The sequence below is a fragment of the Camellia sinensis genome, chromosome 7 (assembly GCF_055761805.1).
Source record: "Camellia sinensis isolate YWXY chromosome 7, ASM5576180v1, whole genome shotgun sequence".
Taxonomy (NCBI): Eukaryota; Viridiplantae; Streptophyta; class Magnoliopsida; order Ericales; family Theaceae; genus Camellia; species Camellia sinensis.
In genome coordinates, this window is record NC_138967.1 from 169,653,371 (window position 1) to 169,675,402 (window position 22,032).

Genomic DNA, 22,032 nt, shown 5'->3' on the forward strand with positions numbered 1-22,032 from the left:
GAGAATGAAAAATCAACTCTAAAAATCATGAACAACTTCACTGAGCTAGCCTCTCTTTTAAATTGATCAAAACTGAAAACAAAAACCTCATGTAAAAATACACTCGAAAAACTAATATGAAATCAGAATCCTTACATAAAATTTAAAACAAAAATCAAAATCCATGTGGAATCTCCATCGAAAACATACCTGATTCAACTCCACCGAAAAACCTACGTGATCAACACATTGTAACACCTACACAATCATAACAATCTCTATCGTCAAGTCCACTGCAACACTTGTAAAATCCCTACGAAATCTCCGATGAAATCTCCACTGCGAAGTCAATTTTCAAAATCTCTACCGTGAAGTCAGCAATACAATATTCAACTTGTCAAAATCCAAACAAACTTATGTTATAAAGAAAGGTAAATTAAGTATTTTATAACCTAAAATAAGGTAAAGGGACCTTAGCCATCAAAACATATTATTGTGGATCTCTCCTCCTATCAAAAGTTGGGGAAGGATCTTAAATTAATTTTTTCTTTTTTTAAGATCCTTCTAAAAGAATCAGAAAAAATAAAATAAAATAAAAACAAAAATTAAACATGTAATTTTTATACTCAAAAAGAAATTTGAAATATATATGTATATAAAAAAGTTTTACTGCTTTAACGTGCTACAGTCTCATTCAACTATTTGTATGTGTTGCAGGGTTGTTGAATGGTAATTTAATTATATATATTTGGTTGCTAGAACTTAGGTATTAACATTATTATATTATATTATATTACATTACATTACATAGTCTTTCTCTTTTGTTTATTTGGGTGTGAATACAAAGTCACATGGTCAAATCAATTGCCTTTTTAAGCTTGGTTATAAAGGGGTATTTTTTTTAAGGTCCTTGATATTATGATTTTATAGTATAAAGGACATCAACTATTTTCATGATATCTAAGATCCCTCAACATCAATCCAGAGAAATTTCAGTCCAGAGAAATTTCAGTCCAGAGAAAATTCAACCAGAGAAAATTCAATCCAGAGAAAATTCAACCAGAGAAAATTCAATCCAGAGAAATTCTCTTCCTCTCTTCAGTGCAATATTTTCATCTTAGACACCATCAAACCTGTGAAAACTCAATGAAACCTGTGAACTCAACGTTCTGACCTTTATGTTTTGTGTACTGCAACAAGAAAGGATAGTTATATTTATAGATTGGCGGTGTCGGTAGCATTTACAACTATTAATTCACGGATGAATGAAGAAGAAATTAAAAAACAAAACCAGCCAAGAAAATCAAGCCCAAACAATTGAAAAGAAGATCAATGAATTCAAAAAACACTGGGACACCAACTCAAAGAAGCTTCAACATCACCTGAAAAACCAAAAATTTCATGTTAGATATACCAAACAACAGCATAAGAGAGAGAGTAATCAGAAAAATTGCCACTCTAGCCTAATTTTTATATGTATAATAGACAACAACCTTGCAGCTTCGGTAGAGTTGGATCAACAAGAGGCAATTTAGAGTTGTCAAAATGAACCCAGAGAAATTTGAATTTTCTCTGGGTTGAATCCAAAGAAAATTCAAATTTCTCTGGGTTGAATCCAGAGAAATTTGAGCAATTCTTGGGGCGTGAGCTCCAAAACAGACCACAACCTTGCAGCTTCGGTACAGTTGGATCCCAATTTGGATGTTGAAGCTTCGTTGCAGTCTGCCAAGTACTTTCCAGAAACGTTTTCAAGCCTCAGTTGACCTTCCCTAAACCTCCCACTGTAAATTTCTCTGCCCTCCTGGACTCAACACTCCAGAGAAATTTCCAAATTTCTCTGACTTCACTGGCCTTCCCACAAAATTACCTCTCCAGAGAAATTTAAAATTTCTCTGGCCTCCTTGGCCTTTCATGGACTCTCCAGAGAAATTTCAAATTTCTCTCCCTTCCATATGCTTCCACCGACACATTTTCTGCAACAATATCATAGCTCAGAACATTCAATATGAAATTTCATGAAACACATTAATACACACCAGTGGAAAAACCATTTTGCCACCCTAAACATTTCCAAGCAATGTAAGGCATGGAACCTTCCCAGAACCCCATCAAGCTTTGAAAGTTGAGCATAGACCACAACACTAGCACTCACCCTTGCCTATAGCAAATATACATGACATTAGTACATAGAAAACCAGAAAAAACAACAGCAAACCACCAATTCAATAGACAAAAAGTGCTTTAAATTATGTAATTTTTTAAAAGTTTCATACCACCAGAGAACTTTGGTAAGTGGCAAATATGACCAGAGAATTTTCTGTCCAGAGAAACCTCCCAGAGAATTTCTCAGAGAAAATTTACACAGTGGCCAAAATCTCAGAGAATTTCTCTGGACAGAAATTCTCTACAAAGAAAATGGGTTGGCTCTCTCTCTCTCTCTCTCTCTCTCTCATGATTTAATGACAGATTGTTCAGGCCAAGTTCTATGTAATAGATTGAGTAGATGTAGGAGTTGATTCAATACACTGCACTTTTCGTTGCTTTTTATCTGAAATTTCCTAATCATGAATATATATTTCAGTCAACCTTTTTAATTCATAAATATATATTTCAGATAAACATCATGAATATAAAGCCTTTGCAAGCATTTGCTGGTAAAGTTCTTCAAAATGGGAAATATAGTAATTGAGCTTGATGAAGAACTATACAAGATATGGAATGAACCAGTTAATAGAGGAAGATGGAGATTGAGGATGAAGATATATATATATATATATATATAGAAAGAGAGAGAGAGAGAGATTGCAATCTTCCCCAAAACCTACGTAGCATCTGTGTGTAGCTAAACATTCAATTCCTTGCAAATTTTCCCAATCTCGGTTGTAGATGGATTGAGAACTTTGTCCGTCGGTGACTGTGATTGTGTCGTGGAGCTTCTCTCCGTCGATCAAGCTCCGCGAGAACCTCCCTAAGCCTCTCCACCGACACATCTTCTGGCGACATGGCTCTCTCTCTCTCTGTGCGTGTTTGATCGTGGTGACGAGTGAGAGTAGACAAAAGGAAAGGGGCTGAATTTCTCTGTGATAGATGGGAGGACCTTAGACATCAAAAAATAATTTTTTGGATCTCTTCCCTTACGAAAAGTGGGAGAGGGACCCTAGACCAATTTTCCCGGTTATAAATTCAGTTCATGTTTGATTTTCTAATTATTTTCAAATTAAATATTATGAGGTAAGAGGTGAAAATAATATTTTATTTATACATATATAATTAAAAATTTATTTCATATTACCTTTCTAAGTTATTTATGTTTTGATTCATATAGTGTGTGGGTCTCTCTTTTTATTAATACCAATCGGATTTCAATTAAAATTTTCCAACCATTATTTCATAACTAGTTTTTGAAGGACTACTTCGTTTCTTTTTATTATTTATAAAACTTATTTAACTTTTTTTTTTTACTTCACAAACCCTCCATCTTTTATTAAAATGATATTCATATAGAAAAAAATTTAGCCAGAATTATATAATAGTGACATTTTTTGAAAAATATAAGTTACTTTAATGAGTCTTTTGCTTTAAAATGATAAAATCAAAGGTTATCAAATAATTTATATTGATTTTATATAATTGTTCTATTTGTATATCAGGACTACTTATCATTACAATCTATACTATAGTATAAAATGAACATCTCAATTGGTGTTTACCCAAAAATAAATTTGTATAACTCTAATTCTTATATTAAACTTATCCAAATAGAAATATATTTTTATTTTATTTTATAATTTATTCACCTTTGTAACTGTTTGGGAAAGAGGTTTATTTATTTATTTATTTTTACTCCATCCAACTAGACTTCTTTCATCAGGTTGGGCCTCATTGCATTTTTATTGGGCCACACAGCCCACTTGTATTTGTCGTTATAAAGATTTTAGCCCAAACCAAAGCGCTGGTGGTGAAATTGGGCTTCTCTCTCCTCATTTTATGAAAAAATTGGGACTCAACCAAAAAAGTTAAAAGAATGAAGATTTGATGATAGACTTCTCTGTGTCTAACTTGTTCTTTAAAATGATAAGAATTATATGGATCATTTCAAAACCCTCTAATATTTTAAAATTTATTTTTTTACTGTAACACCCTCACACACACACACATATACTGGTGGGTAGCATACGCAATACGTGTGCAATTCAGATAAGTAAGTATAAAAATAAATAATAAAAAAATTAATATAATAATATGTATGTTGTCCAAATAGTAAAAGTGTTCTTAATGAAACTTAAGGTCTTAGGTTCAAATCTTGCTCACGTCTTTGAATAATATTTTTTTATTTTAGGATAGGAAAATTTGTCACGTGACAGAAAGAGAAGCCACCACACTATTAGACACCAAGTAATGTGCTCACATATACAAAAGTATATATATGTGTGTGTGTGTGTGTGTATCAGATTGTAATCACGCTCTCTTGTCTAATCTCTCTTCTCTCTATCTCGCTCTTATCACTATTGCTCTCCATCAGTGCCATCGCCACTCTATATCGACTCCATCGCCGCTCACCATAGAACTCTTTCTTTACCATCTTCATCGCCACCGTCACTCGTCGCATCCACAACCTCAAATCTAAGATCATTCACAGCCGTCATAGCCGAAAAATGACGGTTCGCAAATCTCAGATATGAGATCCTTCACTCTCTCCCTCTCTTGGGTTCTAATGGTTCGTGCTCTCTCAATGTGTGTGTGTGTGTGTCACTCATCATTTATGATCTCTCTCTCTCTTTTTCTCTTCTTTTTCTTCTTTTTCTTTCTCATGATCCTCTATTTTCAAACTCTATCTCCTTATCTGTTTTTCTTTTTCTCATGATACTCTGTTTTTTGAATAGTAAAATTTTACTCTTGTTCATGACGCAGCATTCTCCTGTAAAGTTATCATCGCAGCTTGTTTTAGAGTAAAATTTTACTAGGAATCATATTAAACTTTACTCTAATTCAGAGTAAAAATTTACTCTGTAATAAAATAAAAAAAATTACTTTGAATCAGAGTAACATTTACTATGATTCAAAGTAAAGTTTTACTGTCGTTAAGCAGATGAGCATGTTGTTAACCAGAGTAAAATTTTAGTGTTACAAAAAATATAGTACATACTAAATGAACGAATCAGAGTTAAATTTTACTTTAGATCTATGAACAAACAAACAAAAAACTCTTGATTTTTTATTGTAATATCTCGATTTCTAATTTTTTTCTGTCAAATCTAAGCTTTTTTTAATCTCAGATCTCAAGTTATTGATTTCAAATATGAGTCGTATGTATCAAATCTGAGATGGTGGTGGTTTGACAGTAAAAATAGTGGTTACTGGCCGACAATAAGGAAGAGAGAGAGAGAGTGCTGTAAAAGAAAGAGAAAGAGAGGGTATAATGGTCGAATAAAATATTCAAATAACAAATGTTCTTCATACAAGACTTTATAATTATGAAGAAATTTTTACACAAGGGGCAAAGAGAGTACAGAATCACTTATACTAGGTCTGTTTGGTGTTGTTTTTATTTTTTGTTTTTATCTTTTTAAATTATTTTTTTTTATACAAAAAAAAATCTACTTTAACACCAAAATATTGTTTTAGAATTTTTGAAAATTATTTTTTTATACAAAAATAAAAACCAATATGGAAAACAATTTAAGTTGAGAAATTATTTTTAGACGCGTTTGTTTTTAAGGAACTTTTTTCATATTTTAGTTTTTTTTTTTAGTCCAATTTTGTTTACCTTTACATATATATCAGGACTATATTTGTGTTTTCATTTTTTTTTTTCGTATTTTAGTAAAAAAAAAAGCTTTGTAATGTTTAGATACAAACGAAAACCTGTTAAAAACAATTTCTAAACAGAGTCTAAAATGTTTTTGAATTTTTTCATTATTTTTATTTCTAATTACACAAAAAAGGAATATGAAACAAAACAGGAACAATCTAAACTACGATCAGTTGTTGAGCTTCAATTTTGATTCCCTCTTTCACTTTCCTAATGAAATCCTCACATTTCTTGTTCAATTCCTCTGCACTCAACAACCCATTTTCCTCTTCTTCCTGATAAACAACAAATCTATCTTCTTCCTCTTCTTCTTCTTCCTCTTCCTCTTCTTCTTCTTCTTCTTCTTCTTCTTCTTCTTCTTCTTCTTCTTCTTCTTCAATTCCATCTTGTTGGGTGGTCAAGATTTCACTTTCACCTTCTTCTTCTTCTTCTTCTTCTTCTTCTTCAATTCCACCTTCTTGGGTTGTCAAGATTTCACTTTCACCATCTCTATCTGTAACCAAATTCTCACATTCTCTTTCTCTCTCATCTTCATTTTTGTCCTGCTTCGCGTGCTCGTAATTGGGATCAGTACTCGATGAACAAGTGTCGGTCATACCGGAGTTTTTAATCAAGAAAACAAGAATTCCATTGCAGAAAAGAAAAATGTAGTTTCTATCTGTGGTGTAGCTGAAGAGTTGTATGGAAAATGAACTGAGAAAATGACCCAATGGGGAACAAGAAAGTAGGAAGGAAAATAAAGAGATGGAGAAGAGTAGAATTTGGATTGATTTCCTTGAGATGTGGAATTGGCTGAATTGAACCAGTGTTTGGTTGTTGTGTTGCTTGATTTGATCCATATATTTCTTGTGCCAAACAGAGGAAAAAACAAAAAAAAAAACTCTGTTGAGAGGGAAAGGAAGGGGAGAGAGTTGATAGTGAGTGGAAATGAGAATGTATGTGAACTTTGGCTTGGTGTTTGTTATGGGGGGCTTGGGGGTTACTTATATCATTGGAATGATGTGGGAGTGTGGGGTGATTTTACAAAACTACTTTTTCATGAATGTGTGAAGTGTACAGTGGGTAGTTTCGTGTGAAAGATCCAAAGTCCAATAGCAACACTTTTTAACCCTTGGTACGAGTTTTGGGTCATTACCCTACGTCATTTATGGGGAGTGCTTGGTGGGGATTATTTCAAGTTAAAAATTGATAATTAAAATATAGAAATTAAAAGTACCTCTTATCAATTTCTAAAAAATTAACTTTTTATAGTTTATTTAAACTATTTCTGCTTAATAAGTTATAAACATAAATTACACAAAACAATTTAAAACAAACTTTCATATTAAAATAAGCTATAAGTTGCCCCCATAATTTCCACCAAACACCCCATTACTTAACAATTGTCAAGTTATTTCTCAAGTCAGGTTATTTCTCAAAATCCTAACAAAAAGTACTAACGCCTCGTTTAGGAATAGGTTTTTTAAGTAATTTTTTAACATTTTGGTTAAAATATGACATAAAAAAATTAGTATGTTTGGGATAATTTTTTGATTTTTATGAAAAAATGTGCAAAAAGTAAAAAAAAAAAAGAATCTTTGACTTTTTAATATAAGTTGTTGACTTTTTGATTTTTTTAGTAATTTTTTAACTAAAAAGCCACTTGTCAAACGAGGCCTAATTGCACAACTTTAACCAATAAAATTAAGTAGGAGCACCATATAAATTTGTCCCAACATCACCGCATAATTTTTCATGTTCGGAAACTTCAAAGAGAAAAGAAAATAAATTATTACATAATTAACATAGGAGAAAAGAAAAAGGGAAAATTTTTTATTTTCTCTTTCTTTTGTTTGGATAAATAAAATAAAAAATAGAAGAATAATGATTTATCTCTTATCTTATTTAGTTAAACTACATAAAAATAAAATAAAATAAATTGTTTTATAATATATGGTTAAAATAACTTTTTATAGCTGTCAATTTTTTCCCCTTCTATATCTAAAGGAATAATTTTATTATGAAAAAGAGAGCAATGATATATAAATAGAAATGCATACAAAATGACGTGACTTATGTAGATTTCACTTTTAAACAAAACACTTGAAAAGATAAATTTATTTATAAAAATGATATTGTCACGTCATTTTTGTAGATTTTTTGTATGAATATAGATTTTTTATGAAAAAATAATAATTTATTACTTTATTTTCTCTTTCAATCTTTTCATTTTTATAGAGATTCAATATGAGGGTTATAAGAGAAATATATCTTCATTTTCTTTTGATTTCGCTCATTTTTACTTATCTAAGTAGGTAATATAAGCCAAACAAATGCATTTTTTCTTTTTAAATCACCCAATCCAAACAGTTTGTTAGCATGCATACTTGCTATCTCTCTCTCTCTATATAATTAATGAAGGCATACCACACTTTATTGTGCGAAGGCTAGAACAAAGTTGTGTGATGGTTATTCACCAAAAAAAAAAAAAAAAAAAAAAAAAAAAGTTGTGTGATGATTTTTTATTTCCAAAACTGTTCGAAAGTACACATTTTTTACCATTCGTTGATTGAAAGGGTAAAACTGTAAAAGAACACAAAACAAGTGGTTGAAATTTGCAACATCTGAGCAATTACGTACCTCTATCACACGAATTAGTTCACACCTGGTCCTACCTCTATCACACGAATTAGTCAACTACTTAATTAATCCCTCAAACGATGGTAACGTGAAACTTACATTTTATTTATTTATTTATTTTTATAATCTGTGTACATTTTTTTTTTTTTTTGTATGTGTTTGGTTGTCGAATAGGGTTTACATTTATTTTTAATAATTCATAAATTATTTTAATATAAACAGATATTAATACAAGTATTTCACCAGTTTGTAACTCTTTGTGTTGAATATGATTTGCATTATAATCATTGAAAGCTTGATGGTGTAATTTACACAATGGTTAAGCTGTCCATATGCCATGGTCATTGGGCACAGAACGTATCAAGTAATTAATACATGTGACTTAAAGTTGTGAGTTACATACATTGATGGTGGTGTAGAGTTGATTAATTATTGTGATTATTCATGTTTTACTGATATAATCAGATAAATTGTAAAGGTGTTTTTTGTGGTAAAGTTTTGGACTCACCTACTTGAGCAAGGTTAGTTGAGTTAACAAGACTAAAAATCGAGTTGTTGTATCTTGAGAGAGACAGACTGATATGTGATATTTTGTCGCATTGGAAGTGATAGTTTTACAAATCGATAAAGGCTTGAATCTCTTTAAAGAGAAAGAGAGAGATTACTGCACCTTAATCCGATTTATTATATATTCATATATTTGGAGATATGATATGTAACACATATTTACTATAGGAGACGAGGGATAATATCCGTGGATGTAAACAAATTTGCCAAAGCACATAAATTCAGTGTCTTCTCATGGTAATAATTATTATCCATATTTATTTTGACTTTATAATTATTTATTTATTTTGATAAATACACCAACAGTACATATAAATCTATGTATGCATATAACGAGTCTTTATAGTTTGATTGTATAACGAAGATATAATTTAAAACAAGATGACAAAAGAGATTCAAAGAGAGAATTTCCTGTATTTTACATGGCCTTCCCTTCCATGGAAAATTATTAAGTTCGGTATTGTGGAGATATATTTTCTGAGTACCAACACGTGGCAAAGTGACACCGACGTGTCAGCCGAGGTGCCACGTGTCCTGGTCGTGACGCCGAGGTGATCTCGGCAAGGCCGAGGTTATCTCCAAAGATATCAGAATTCGAGATAAGATGATAAAAGATAAGGGACAAGAGTCCTAGGATAAAGAGGAGACTTAGTCAAGATGAGGATAAAACTCTTAGGGAGTTTATCTTTATCTCTTGAAGAGTCCAAAGTATATACTGAGTTGGAGTCCATAGAAGTCAGGCTTCTTGTGGGATTAGGATTAAGTAAATTATAAAAGAGAGGCACCCCTGTGGGTCTAAGGTACGCAATTTATGCTTTGAGCAGTGAGTTTAGCACTTGATTATCTTTGAGAGATATACTGACTTGATCGTTGGAGTGCCCCCGGGTGGAAGAGCCACCGCCGGAGCCTTTTCTTTCTGTTGCAGGATAACTGAAGCCATCTATTCTGCTAGTGTTCTCTAGCTGATTACTAAGCCGGCAGTGTGATCAGAAAATCACTCACACAATTTGGTGCCATCTGTGAGAACTTAGAAGAATAGATGGCCAGCAACGGACAGAAGGAAAAGATTGGGGATGACACTCCTGCTGGGAGTGGCAGACCAATTGACCTTGACGTTGAAGGAGACAACCACAATACAGAAACTCATGACCAGGGCCACGGAGAGAAAGACGTCGGCCAGGAGGGCGACACTTCGAAGAAGACAGACCAAAGCAAGTACTATAACGAAGATAACCTCCAGGTATGGAGGGATAGGTGCCTACGGAGGGCTGAGAAAGTAAAAGAATTGGAGAACAAGTTGGTAAACCTGCAGTCGGTCGTCAACTTCATGATGCAAAACAATGTCATGCAGCCACCATACCCGCTGCACGACACGTCGATTCCAGCAACTAATACCTAGAAGAGAGGAAGGAAAACAATCCCCGAAGCCCCTCAGCACACCAAAAGCGGAAGGTACTCTCACTGACCTTCCAGGGAAGTCGGACGAGAGGAGCCGAGACGAGAGGAGTCCCGAATGACGTATCACACAAAGGACCCAGAACCCGAAAAACATCAGCATGTTCAAAGGCAGGCACTCTGCTTTGACACAACCCATGAAGAAAGATCAAAACGGGCCCACCACGAGGCCAAAAGTAGTGTGCCGAAAAGATTGAAGTCCAAAGATAGCCGAGCTCCAGGGAGGAGTAAAGAAGACTTGAGAGATTACCTCAAGAGGAAGCAACAGAATGCTGAAGCCGAGGTAACTTCCCCGGTTAAGCCGAAGACACCATTCTCAGTAGAACTGGACAAATTTGAAGCACCAAAGAGGTTTAGTATGCCGACGTTCCAAATATATGATGGTAGGTCAGATCCCAACTTTCACGTTTGACTATACCTAAATTCAATGACATTATATAGTGGGAACAAGCCGTTGCTCTGCAAAGTATTCCCCTCATCCTTCGGGGAGATTGCATCAGACTGGTTCCATAAACTACCGAAAGGAAGCGTAAAGACTTAGGAAGGCCTGGCCGAGATGTTTGTGGCCAGGTTCGTGACAAATAAACTACAACCCTTGAGGGTCGACGCACTGATAGCTTTAAAAATCACCAAGGATGAAGGCCTTAGGGCCTACACAAAAAGGTACTATGAAGTGTTTAATCGAATACCTAAATGCAACCAAGAGGTGACAGTCGTGTCTTTCAAGAACGGCCTGAAAGATGACTGCCCACTACGGAAGTCTCTAGCAAAGACATTGCCAAAAAGCATGGAAGAACTCATGGCAAGAATCGAAAAGTACGCCAGAGCCGAGGAGGATACGTCGGGAAACAAAGAGGCAAAGTAAGAGAAAGGAAACGGCTCGCTGAAGTGAAGCCGAGGTAACAATGGACCGATCAAGCAAGAAGCGGACTTGAGGGCTAAACAGGTAGTGACGACTGTATTCCGAGTCCCGATCCACAAAGTCCTAGATCAAATACGAAACCAACCCTATTTCAGAGCACCGACAAGAACACCAGGGGAATTTATGAGAAGAAACGTCGGTAGGCGTTGTGCTTACCACAATGAAGAATGGCACCCAACTCAAGGTTGCAGAGCCCTAAAAGCACACTTAGAAGACTTGGTGAGGCAAGGCCATCTGAGGGACCTTGTCGATGAGGCCAGGACAAGGGAAGAGCAGGTAAGATTGCCTCAAGCATCAGCAGCTCCGCCTCCCCCAGCACAGCAACCACAGGCAGGAGGACCATGGGTGGTTAATGTAATTCACTCAAAAGTGAACGAAAACGACATACGAGGGGAGACCCAGAAGGTAAAACGCCTACAGCACGTGAACCAGGTCGGACATAAAAGACCTCGGCCTGAAGAATGCCAGGGACCGACAATAGCCTTTACTGAAGCCGACCTAGAGATGGTCCAGCATCCACATAATGATGCCTTGGTAGTATCCCTCCAGGTTGGGGAGTGCCAAGTGAAATGCATTCTGATTGATCAAGGCAGCTCTTGCGACATCATGTATGTTAGATGTTACAAGGAGCTGGACCTTCATCCTGATGACTTGGAGCAATCCAATGGCCCGATGGTCGGCTTCAATGGAACGCCGACGTGGCCACTGGGCGCAACAAGCTTGGAAGTACAAGCCGGCACTAAGAAGGTCAGGACAGAATTCATGGTGATTGACACGCCTTCACCATACAACATCATCTTGGGAAGGCCATGGCTGCATGCAATGGGGGCAGTTCCCTCAATATTGCATCAACTACTGCGATTCCCAACAGAACATGGGATAGAGGAAGTTATAGGCGATCAGCTACAGGCAAAGAGTTGCTCCATGGAAGCAATGAAATCTACCTGCAGCATACGAGAGCCAGAAAAGGCAAAAATTGAAGATGAGGACGTGGAAGTCCTAGAAGACGTCGGCAAAGAACCAGCCGAGAAGAGCGAAGAGGCGCTAAAGAAAATCCTCGTCCAGGATGGGGATGAAGAACGCTTCTTTCTTCTCGGCTCGGGCTTAGCTGAAGAAGAAGAAAAAGAGTTGGAGACTTTTTTAAGAGCAAATGTTGAGGTGTTCGCTTGGACACCTTACGAAATGCCTAGCATTGACCCCGAGGTCACTTGCCACAAACTGAATGTTGACAGATCGGCCAAACCTGTAATTCAGCGAGCCAGAAGACCGACATTGCTACACGCCGAAGTAGTAGAAGAAGAAGTAGACAGACTTCTTGAGGCCAGGGCCATTAGAGAAGTACACTACCCAACGTGGTTATCCAATACAGTGGTGGTAAAGAAGAAGAACGGTAAATGGAGAGTCTGCGTAGACTTTACCATCCTCAACAAAGCCTGTCCCAAAGACAGCTTTCTCCTGCCCAAAATTGACCAGCTAGTAGATGCCACTTCAGGGCATGGAAGAATGAGTTTTCTAGACGCTTACAGGGGGTACCACCAGATCGCCATGTACTCCCTAGACGAAGAAAAAACCGCATTTATCACCCCAAAAGGCCTGTACTGCTACAGAGTAATGTCTTTCGGGTTGAAAAACGCAGGAGCAACTTACCAAAGGCTGGTAACCAAAATGTTCAAACACCTGATTGGCCGAACAATAGAAGTCTGCATCGATGACATGGTCGTGAAGACCAAGGAACCTAAGGGTCATCTTGCCGACCTAAAAGAGATCTTTGATTTACTCAAAACATACCGACTCCGACTTAACGCATCGAAGTACGCGTTTGGAGTTGGATGAGGTAAATTTTTGGGGTACCTGGTAACAAGAAAGGGCATTGAGGCCAGCCCAGATCAAATCAAGGCCATCCTAGAGTTGAAGAGCCCGACGTCGGCAAAACAGGTGCAGACGCTAACTGGAAGGGTCGCAGCCCTAAACAGATTCATCAACAGAAGCTCAGACAAATGTAAACCCTTCTTCAACTTGGTGAAGAAGGCCATGGACTTTCTATGGACTGAGGAATGTGAGGCCGCTTTGTCCGTCCTAAAGAAATATCTGACCACGGCTCCAGTCCTCTCAACACTTGAACCTGGGGAAGAACTGTTTTTGTATTTGGCAGTTTCAGAATACGCAGTAAGTGCAGTGCTAATCCGAGAGGAAAATGGGGAGCAAAAGGCTGTTTACTATGTAAGCAAAACCTTGGCCGATGCAGAAACAAGGTACCTACTACTAGAAAAATTAATGCTGGCCTTAGTAATGGCTTCAAAGAAGCTGAACCATTACTTTCAAGCGCACAAGATTATTGTGCTAACAGAGCACCCACTGAAGTCCTTGTTACAACAAGGAAACTTAACAGGAAGAATAGCAAGATGAGCAGTGGCCTTGGGCCAGTATGACCTGGAGTTCAGGCCGAGAATAGCAATTAAAGGCCAAGTTTTGGCCAACTTCGTGGCCGAATTCACGCCAGAATCCATCAAACATCGGGCTCTGTTGAGCCAAGATGAACGATGTCCAAGCAAATAAGGAGAAGCCCAGCCAAAGGCAAAAAAGCAAGGAAAGGAAAAACTCAGACCCTGCAGCATTTACATCGGTGACTCCTTTCGCCTGTTTGTCGATGGGAGCTCAAACCGGCAAGGATCAGGGGCAGGAGTAGTGTTAATATCTCCTGATGGGGAGATATTGGAACAGTCTATTCGATTAGGGTTCAAGGCCTCGAACAATGAGGCAGAATACGAAGCATTGATTGTGGGGCTAAAATTGGCAGTGGCAGCAAAAACAGATGAGGTAATAATTTTTTGTGATTCACAACTTATAGTAAATCAGACAATAGGAGAGTTCGCAACCCGAGATGAGAGGATGTCGGCATACGCAAAGGAAGTCATCAGGCTGGCAGCCTTGTTTCGCAACTGCCGACTTCTTCAAGTTTGCCGAGATGATAACAGTCACGCCGACGCATTGGCCAACTTGGCAAGTTCAATACAAACTGGAAAAATAAGGACAATAATGATTGACTATTTGTCAAGCCCAAGCATAGAACAACCGATCACGGATCAAGAAGCAATGTGTGTGGACTTGGGACCAAGCTGGATGGATGCAATTGTTGCATTCCTAAAAAAGGGAAAGCTGCCAGAAGACCATAAGGAAGCACAAAATGTCAGATTGAAGTTGACAAGATTTAATCTGACAACGGACGGACATCTCTTCAGAAGGTCCTTCATTGGACCCCTTTTAAGGTGCGTACACCCTCTGCAAGTTGAAGATTTTCTATACGAAATTCATGAAGGGATTTGTGGAAGTCACGTTGGGGGCAGATCACTAGCTCACAGGGCCATTACCCAGGGGTATTGGTGGCCCTACATGCAAAAAGATGTAGAAGCCTACGTGAAGAAGTGTGAGCAATGCCAAAGGTTCGCACCTTTGATACACCAGCCAGCTGCTGACCTAAACCCTGTATCCAGTCCATGGCCATTTGCCCAATGGGGCATGGATCTCATTGGGCAGTTGCCCCAAGCAACTGGGCAAAGGAAGTACTTACTGGTAACAACAGATTACTTCACGAAGTGGATAGAAGCAGAACCTCTTGCCAAAATCCGAGATGTGGACGTCAAGAATTTCATATGGAGAAACATCATCACTGGATTTGGCATTCCAGGAGCAATAGTTGCCGACAACGGAACGCAGTTTGACATCAAACTCATCAAGAACTTCTGTGCGAAATTCAAGATAAAGAATTACTTTTCAACACCAAGTTTTTCCCAAAGTAATGGGCAAGCAGAAGCACCCAACAAAGTAATTTTGGATGGGATAAAGAAGAGACTGCAAGAAGCAAAAACAAAGTGGGTAGACGAGTTGCCCAATGTACTCTGGGCATATCGGACTACGCCGAGAAGATCAATAGGGGAAACCCCCTTTGCCATGGCCTACGACACAGAAGCAGTCATCCCACTGGAGATCGACATCCCAGGGATCAGAACCTAGGGACCAGAGAATAGGACTAATGACATACTTCTAGCCCGAGATCTGGATCTCTTAGAAGAAAGAAGAGAGAAAGCTGCAATTCAGCTCGCAGCATACCAGCAGCAACTTGCTAGAGCTTATAATAAGAAGGTTAATCCAAGGAATTTTCAGGTCGGCGACCTAGTCCTGAGGAAAGTTGTTGGCAACAAGAAGGACCCTAGAGAGGGCAAGCTTGGCCCAAACTGGGAAGGACCCTACAGAATCACTTCGGTATTAGGTAATGAAGCATACCAGCTTGAAGATAATGAGGGCAAAACATTGCCAAGACCCTGGAACACTTGTAATTTGAAATTTTTCTATCATTAGATGTTCCTTGTTATTTTTTACCGACGTCATCAATAAAATTTTAGCAAAGTTCTCCAAAGACTTATGAATTATTAAAAGATGCATAATGTTATTTCTGAATAATGAGAACCCAAGTGGAACTCAGGTTCACATTGGGGGCAGAGAGAAGACAGTAATGCTTAACGCTTGTTGAAATTTGTAGCAATTTAGAAAGCCGAGATAATTGTTTATCTTCACTTGTTGAAATTTGTAGCAATTTACAAGTTAAAGTTAAACCGAAGTAATGCTTAACGCTTGTTGAAATTTGTAGCAATTTACAAAGCCGAGATACTTGTTTATCTTCACTTGTTGAAATTTGTAGCAATTTACAAGTTGAAGTTAAACCGATGTAATGCTTAACGCTTGTTGAAATTTGTAGCAATTTACGAGTTGAAGTTAAGCCGAGATAATTGTTTATCTTCACTTGTTGAAATTTGTAGCAATTTACAAGTTGAAGTTAAACCGAAGTAATGCTTAACGCTTGTCGAAATTTGTAGCAATTTATAAGTTGAAGTTAAACCGAGATAATTGTTTATCTTCACTGTTGAAATTTGTAGCAATTTACAAGTCGAAGTTAAACCGATGTAATGCTTAACGCTTGTTGAAATTTGTAGCAATTTACAAGTTGAAGTTAAACCATAGTAATACTTAACACTTGTGGAAATTTGTAACAATTTACAAATAGATCATTGTTTAACACTTGTTATAACTTGAGAAAATTTTATAAAGTTGAGATTAAACCAGAACATGTTTATCCTTGTTGAAATTTATAAGCAACTTGCAGGACAGGTACTTGCCGAGGTAAATCGTCAGGTGACATAACCGAGGTGTGTCACCCCGAGAAGATTGCACAAAGAAGGAAGAGTACATAAGACATGCAAAATGTTCTAAGTATAGAATGATGCACAAAGCAATAAAGAGAAGACAAGAAAAGAAAAATTATATTCATTCACCAAGAAAAGGGCACATCGGCCCTACAAAAAGCATGCACTGTTCCAAAAGATAAAGAAGCAACAAAATACAAGTGAGCAAAAGAAAAACATGAAGCCAAGACTCCTCTCCATCAGTTGGTTGAATTTGAAGATCAAATGCCGGTTGAGAAGACATCCCAGCAGCCTTATCCGCCACTATCTCGGCATCAATTTCTTGTAGAGTTTCTTCAACACTCTTGTCCGCAGAGGAGATGTCGGCTAGTGCATTCTCGGGAACAGCTTCTATGGGAACCTCATCACTTTCCTCATCCTGAGTTAAGTCTAGGATTTGCTCATTCTGAGGAGGGGACTTGGCCCCATCAGCATCCTTGGATTTTCTCACCAAGGCCTGATCCTCATCTTCATCATTTTCCTCGGATTCGAATTCGCCGACGTCTTGATTTGGAGGTTGAATTAGAGGAAATGGCAGAGGAATGGCATCAGGTTTTCTTAATGGCGAGTCCTCTGGGACGTTAAGTTTCTTCAGAAGGGATATCCAGCCAAGGGTAAAACCCTTGTTGTATGCCTCCTTCACTTGTTGTTCGTAAGCATCAGTGACGTCAGCCATGCCTTGGGTATATGCCTTTTCATCAGCATCTTTTATTTCAGCCTCTTTGGTGGCCAAGGCATCTTGAAGCTCTTTCTCGGCTTGGGCCATCTTCTCCTCGGCCTCATTTCTTTGGGACTCAGCCACTTTCCTGATAGCCTCAGCAGCCTCAGTCTTCTCTTCGGCATTATTCTGAGCTTTAATTGCAGCCTCGGCTTGATCCTCCAGCTTCTTCATTTTTGATTGAAGGCCCTTATTGATCTTTTGGAGAGAAGAGAACTCATTCTTCATATCGGCCAGCTTTTGCCGATTTTCAAATGACTGAACAGAAAATGAGTGGGCATGCTGGATTGCCTAAAAAAAAACACAAGGCAAAAGTTAGCACAAAATTTTCTAAATACAAAACAGAACGAAGAAAATTACCAATAAGAAAACACTTACTTGAACAGAGCGTTGAAGCATCAGAGCATAATTCTCGTACTCGCTCAACTCGGCGTTGCGGTCAAGATCGCCGGGAAGGAGCAGAGCTGTGCTGAGGGCTATGCCGACATTGATGTCGTCGGCACTATCAGTAGCCAAGATTGGCTTGTCCTCTAGAGTAATTTTTGGGGACTAGGGGGCATCGCTCTTCTTGGATCTCGAAGTCGTAGTGGAAGAAGACCTCGGCTTTTTGGATTTTGAGGACTCTGATGGCTGGGTTTCCGAGCGCCTCTTCCAAGTAGAGGGTTGAGATTTATCACTCTCAGCCAACCTTGATATAGGCAACGCATCCTCAGACTCAGTCAGAGTAACTTTAGCCTTTGGTTGGGCCTTCTTAATTCTTTTTGGCTTAGGTGGAAGAAGGGTTTGTGCTGGCTGCTCATCAACAGATGATGGAATACTGGCCAGAAGATCTTTTGCAATAGGCTTGGGGCGACCCATCTCAGCAGTAAGGACAAATCGTCGTGACGTTTTCGTTCTGATATTGGGACCAGGTATGGAGCCGAAGTTGATGGCTGAACAGCTGGATCAGATGTTGATCCTTGATCTGTTCATGATGTGGATGCAGTCAACGAAGTTGTAGCAGATGGTGGAAAAAGGCTTTTCTTCTTCTTTTTGGGAACGTCGGGCAAAGTTGATTTGTATGATGGAATAACTGGCAAGTCTAGAAGTTTCTTCAAGTCCTTGCTGGGGACAAAGGATTGGCGAAAATTTTTCGGTGGCTGACGAACAGCTGCAAGAAGAACAAACGTCAGAAACAGACAAAGTATTTAACACTTTGAAGGAAAACAAGCAAAGCTGAATGCTAGGCTCTTACCATTGCCCTCTAAAACTGATTGGGGAAGAGGGTAGAGATGGATGTCCTCGTCTGGAGCAAACTCCCAATTTCCAGAGGTAATGAGATGGTCATCTCCAGCCCCCTTGTTGGAGTCTGGGAGGTCGGCTACGAATTTGAATTCTGTAGACCTCGGCTTAAGGTAATAAATGAAGCATTTTTGTTTCAAATTAAGGGCACATATGGTATAACAGTACTGGAAATCGGGTAGGGTGATCTGTAACGCCCTCAAAATAATACATAAAACCCAACACCTTAGACATACATTGATATAAAAGAAACCAATCATTTCTATTCATCAGAGTAGTTCTTACAACAGTATTACATGTTAACAACAAAAGCAAATGCCCTATGGGCTTACAGCTTTCCAAGTCAACACTTGGTTACACAAAAGAAGAGTATTAACTCTATACAAAATAAGCCCTTAGCTTGATATACATGTAATACAATCAAAATAAACAAAAAGAGTCTTCAACTCTCATCATCACCCAAGCTATGTCCTTGGAGGTGGCATGTTACCTGTACCTGAAAAATAATGTCCCATATAGGGTGAGCCAACGCCCAGTAGAGATATACTAAACACAGTATGAGCAGTAACTAAGACATTAGCAATTGATAAATGTTTAATTCCCATAAATCAATTCTTAATCCATTACCATTACATGACCACTATGTTCATGTTTCATTTCATTTTCCATTCCTTATCACGTTCACAATTTACAACAACGGCTCAGAACCTGGACAACAACTTACATGAGACAGTGACTCATATTAAACGTTTCTCATTTTACAATAGGTAGGCATACTAGCTATATCAACATCTCAACAGATAAGCATACTAGCTGTATCCACTTTTCAACAGATAAGCATATAAGCTATATCAACACTTCCATAGATAAGCATATGAGCTATATCAACACATTAACTGACAAGCATATGAGCTGTATCAGTGGAATCCATCCCCTATCTCCTCCCAAACAACATCCGGTTTAGAGGTCCATCCCCTATCTTCCCCTAAACCGTGGAGTACATCCCCTATCTCCTCCCCCACACACAACGTATATACTCATAAGTCATATACACAATCAATCAATACATAACGTTAATGTATTCTATCAACCGTCATACTTTATGACACATCCAATTGATTAGTTTTAGTTTGCCTAATCATCATGCATTGTCTACAACAATCATAACTATCCTCCACCGGTAGCCCAAAGTAATTATTTCTAAACTGATAATAAAAGCTCCAACAGATAAAAATCAATGTTTCCAAAAGTGAGCGATTAATAAATCAAACTCCATCATTTTACAATATAATGAGCCAATTTCATTATTTCCAACTCAATTCCAAATAACAACACTTTTCCCAAATTAATTATACTAATTAACTTATACAACAAATTAGGGTTTTCCACCCCTCTTTCCAATAATGACCCAATGGTCCATATATCAACAACCAGCATCAATACCATTATTTTGAAACCCAAATTGCACATTTTAGAATCAAAATAACAAAACCCTCTTTCAACATTTTCAAACCCTAGATCCCAAAATCAAACCATTTAACAAAATGCCCAATAATCTAGGTTAAAACCTATAATAGTGAGTAGGAATCCTTACCTCAAAAGATGAAACCCAACGAAAGAGATGAAGAAAATGAAGATGCTCCAAATCCTGAAATTCTTGGATCAAAAGATAGCCCTCGATGATCAACACAACTTTTACAAAGGGCGAAGGAAAGGGAAGCACTCAAACTAGATTAAACCCTAGAGAGAAGGAAGTTTCTAGAGAGAGAGGCTCTCAAAATCGTTTTTGGGAAAGTAAGAGAGAGAGAGGAAGTGTAGAAAAATGATTCAAAAATGCCCAGCTGCCCTCTGTTATACGACATTCCCGCTCAAGCGGAGAACGCAACACTCGAGCGTCAAGAACAAAAAATTAGGCCCGCTCGAGCTCAAGAAGTCCCGCTCAAGCACCAAGACACAAGAATAAAGTACATCCGCTCGAGCGCGAAAACCAGTCCGCTCGAGCGTAGATTTCTCCCTCCCAAAACTTACACAAAAAATGTACTACCTGCTCGAGCGCGACCCGCTCGAGCGTAGAAATCACACCTGTAGGCGTTTTGCAGACAACGAAAATATTGGGAGTGTACTATCTCCGCTCGAGCGCCAGACGACCTGCTCGAGCGAAAAGACCAAAAACCTGGCAACAAGGATTTAGACCAAGGCTCGACCTACCTGCTTGAAACATGCCCAACACATCCTAAAACTCAAACAAATGGAATAAAAGGACGACAACAAGGTAGACACAACTACCAACTCCACGGAACCGAGTCCGGAATACAACTGAACAGTAAAGGGAATATCGGAATCGCTATATGATCCTAATGTTTTCCTGTTTAGCTAAGGCAATAATACCAAAGATCACTCGATAGGAATTGATTGCCAGTTGCATGGGGTTCAACTTATAATAGTGAAGAATCTCGCGAAAAAGGATGTTGAGTGGAAGTCGAAGTCCGCACTCAGTAAAAGCTACAATGGGAAAGGGCATGGAGTTTTCTATAGGCATGATGGAGTCATCATCCCCAGCTAGTCTCAGATGGATATCGGCAGGGATGGAGAACTCTTGCCTAAAGTACTCAAGTTTGGTCAGGGTATTTATCCTACGTCTCCATATACCCATGATATCGGCCTGAATTTGAAGGATTGAAATTCAGAAAGAAGATGTTTCTTATTGATGGGACCTCGGCAAAAACCTAGGTTTGGGCTAGTACAGAAATTTGTAAGGAATGTTTCAGTTTTTGCCCTAAATCGTGGGTTCTACAAACAAATCCCAAACCTAAAACTATGGAGATGAAGATCAAAGGTACAGATCTGGAAAAGACACAAAAAAGCAGAAAGCAAGAATGGAATTTCAGAATCAAGAACAGAGATGGTTTATCAAGAGCATAAAGAATACAAGAAATACAGGGCCAAGATTAGTGACAAAAATACAGGGAAGTAGTGAAACAATGCGTATGTTCAAGATATGGGCAAGGGCAAAATCATGGGAAGGACACATTCAGGTGTATGAATTGCAAATTAAAAGTTTCAACAGATGCAGTAAAGGAAACAAGTAATGAAAAATATCAACAGAATTGAAAACAAAAGGAACAGTAGCTTACCAGAAGAAGTAACGCCGAAATAAGGTTCGCCAAAGTCAGACGATGATTACAGGAGCAACAGAGTAGCGAAAGCTTCACCAGAAAGACGAATGAAGGCAATTACAGAGCTTGGAGCTTGAGCAATGGCGGATTCGAAAGAAAGAGTTTAGAGAGAGAAAAAGCAAGAGAAATCAGATGCAAAAGTGGAAAAGTGAAGAAAAGGGGAAAGATTTTGTCAAAAATGAAAACGGCGGCAAAAAAGTAATCAATACGCTTAGAAGAACGCATACGTCAGATGGCGCATGCAAGAAAGAGATGGCTTACGGGCG

At 38.1% G+C, this 22,032-nt stretch overlaps 1 long non-coding RNA gene across 1 annotated transcript; it reads right to left on the reverse strand.

The window, feature by feature from the left end:
• Window positions 1-1,160: 1,160 nt before the first annotated feature.
• On the reverse strand, window positions 1,161-2,171 carry LOC145794847 (uncharacterized). Its single transcript, XR_014334796.1, has 2 exons — window positions 1,473-2,171; window positions 1,161-1,361 (listed from the first exon to the last, which is right to left on the reverse strand). It is a non-coding gene; the product is annotated as an uncharacterized LOC145794847 (long non-coding RNA).
• Between the last annotated feature and the right edge of the window lie 19,861 nt (window positions 2,172-22,032).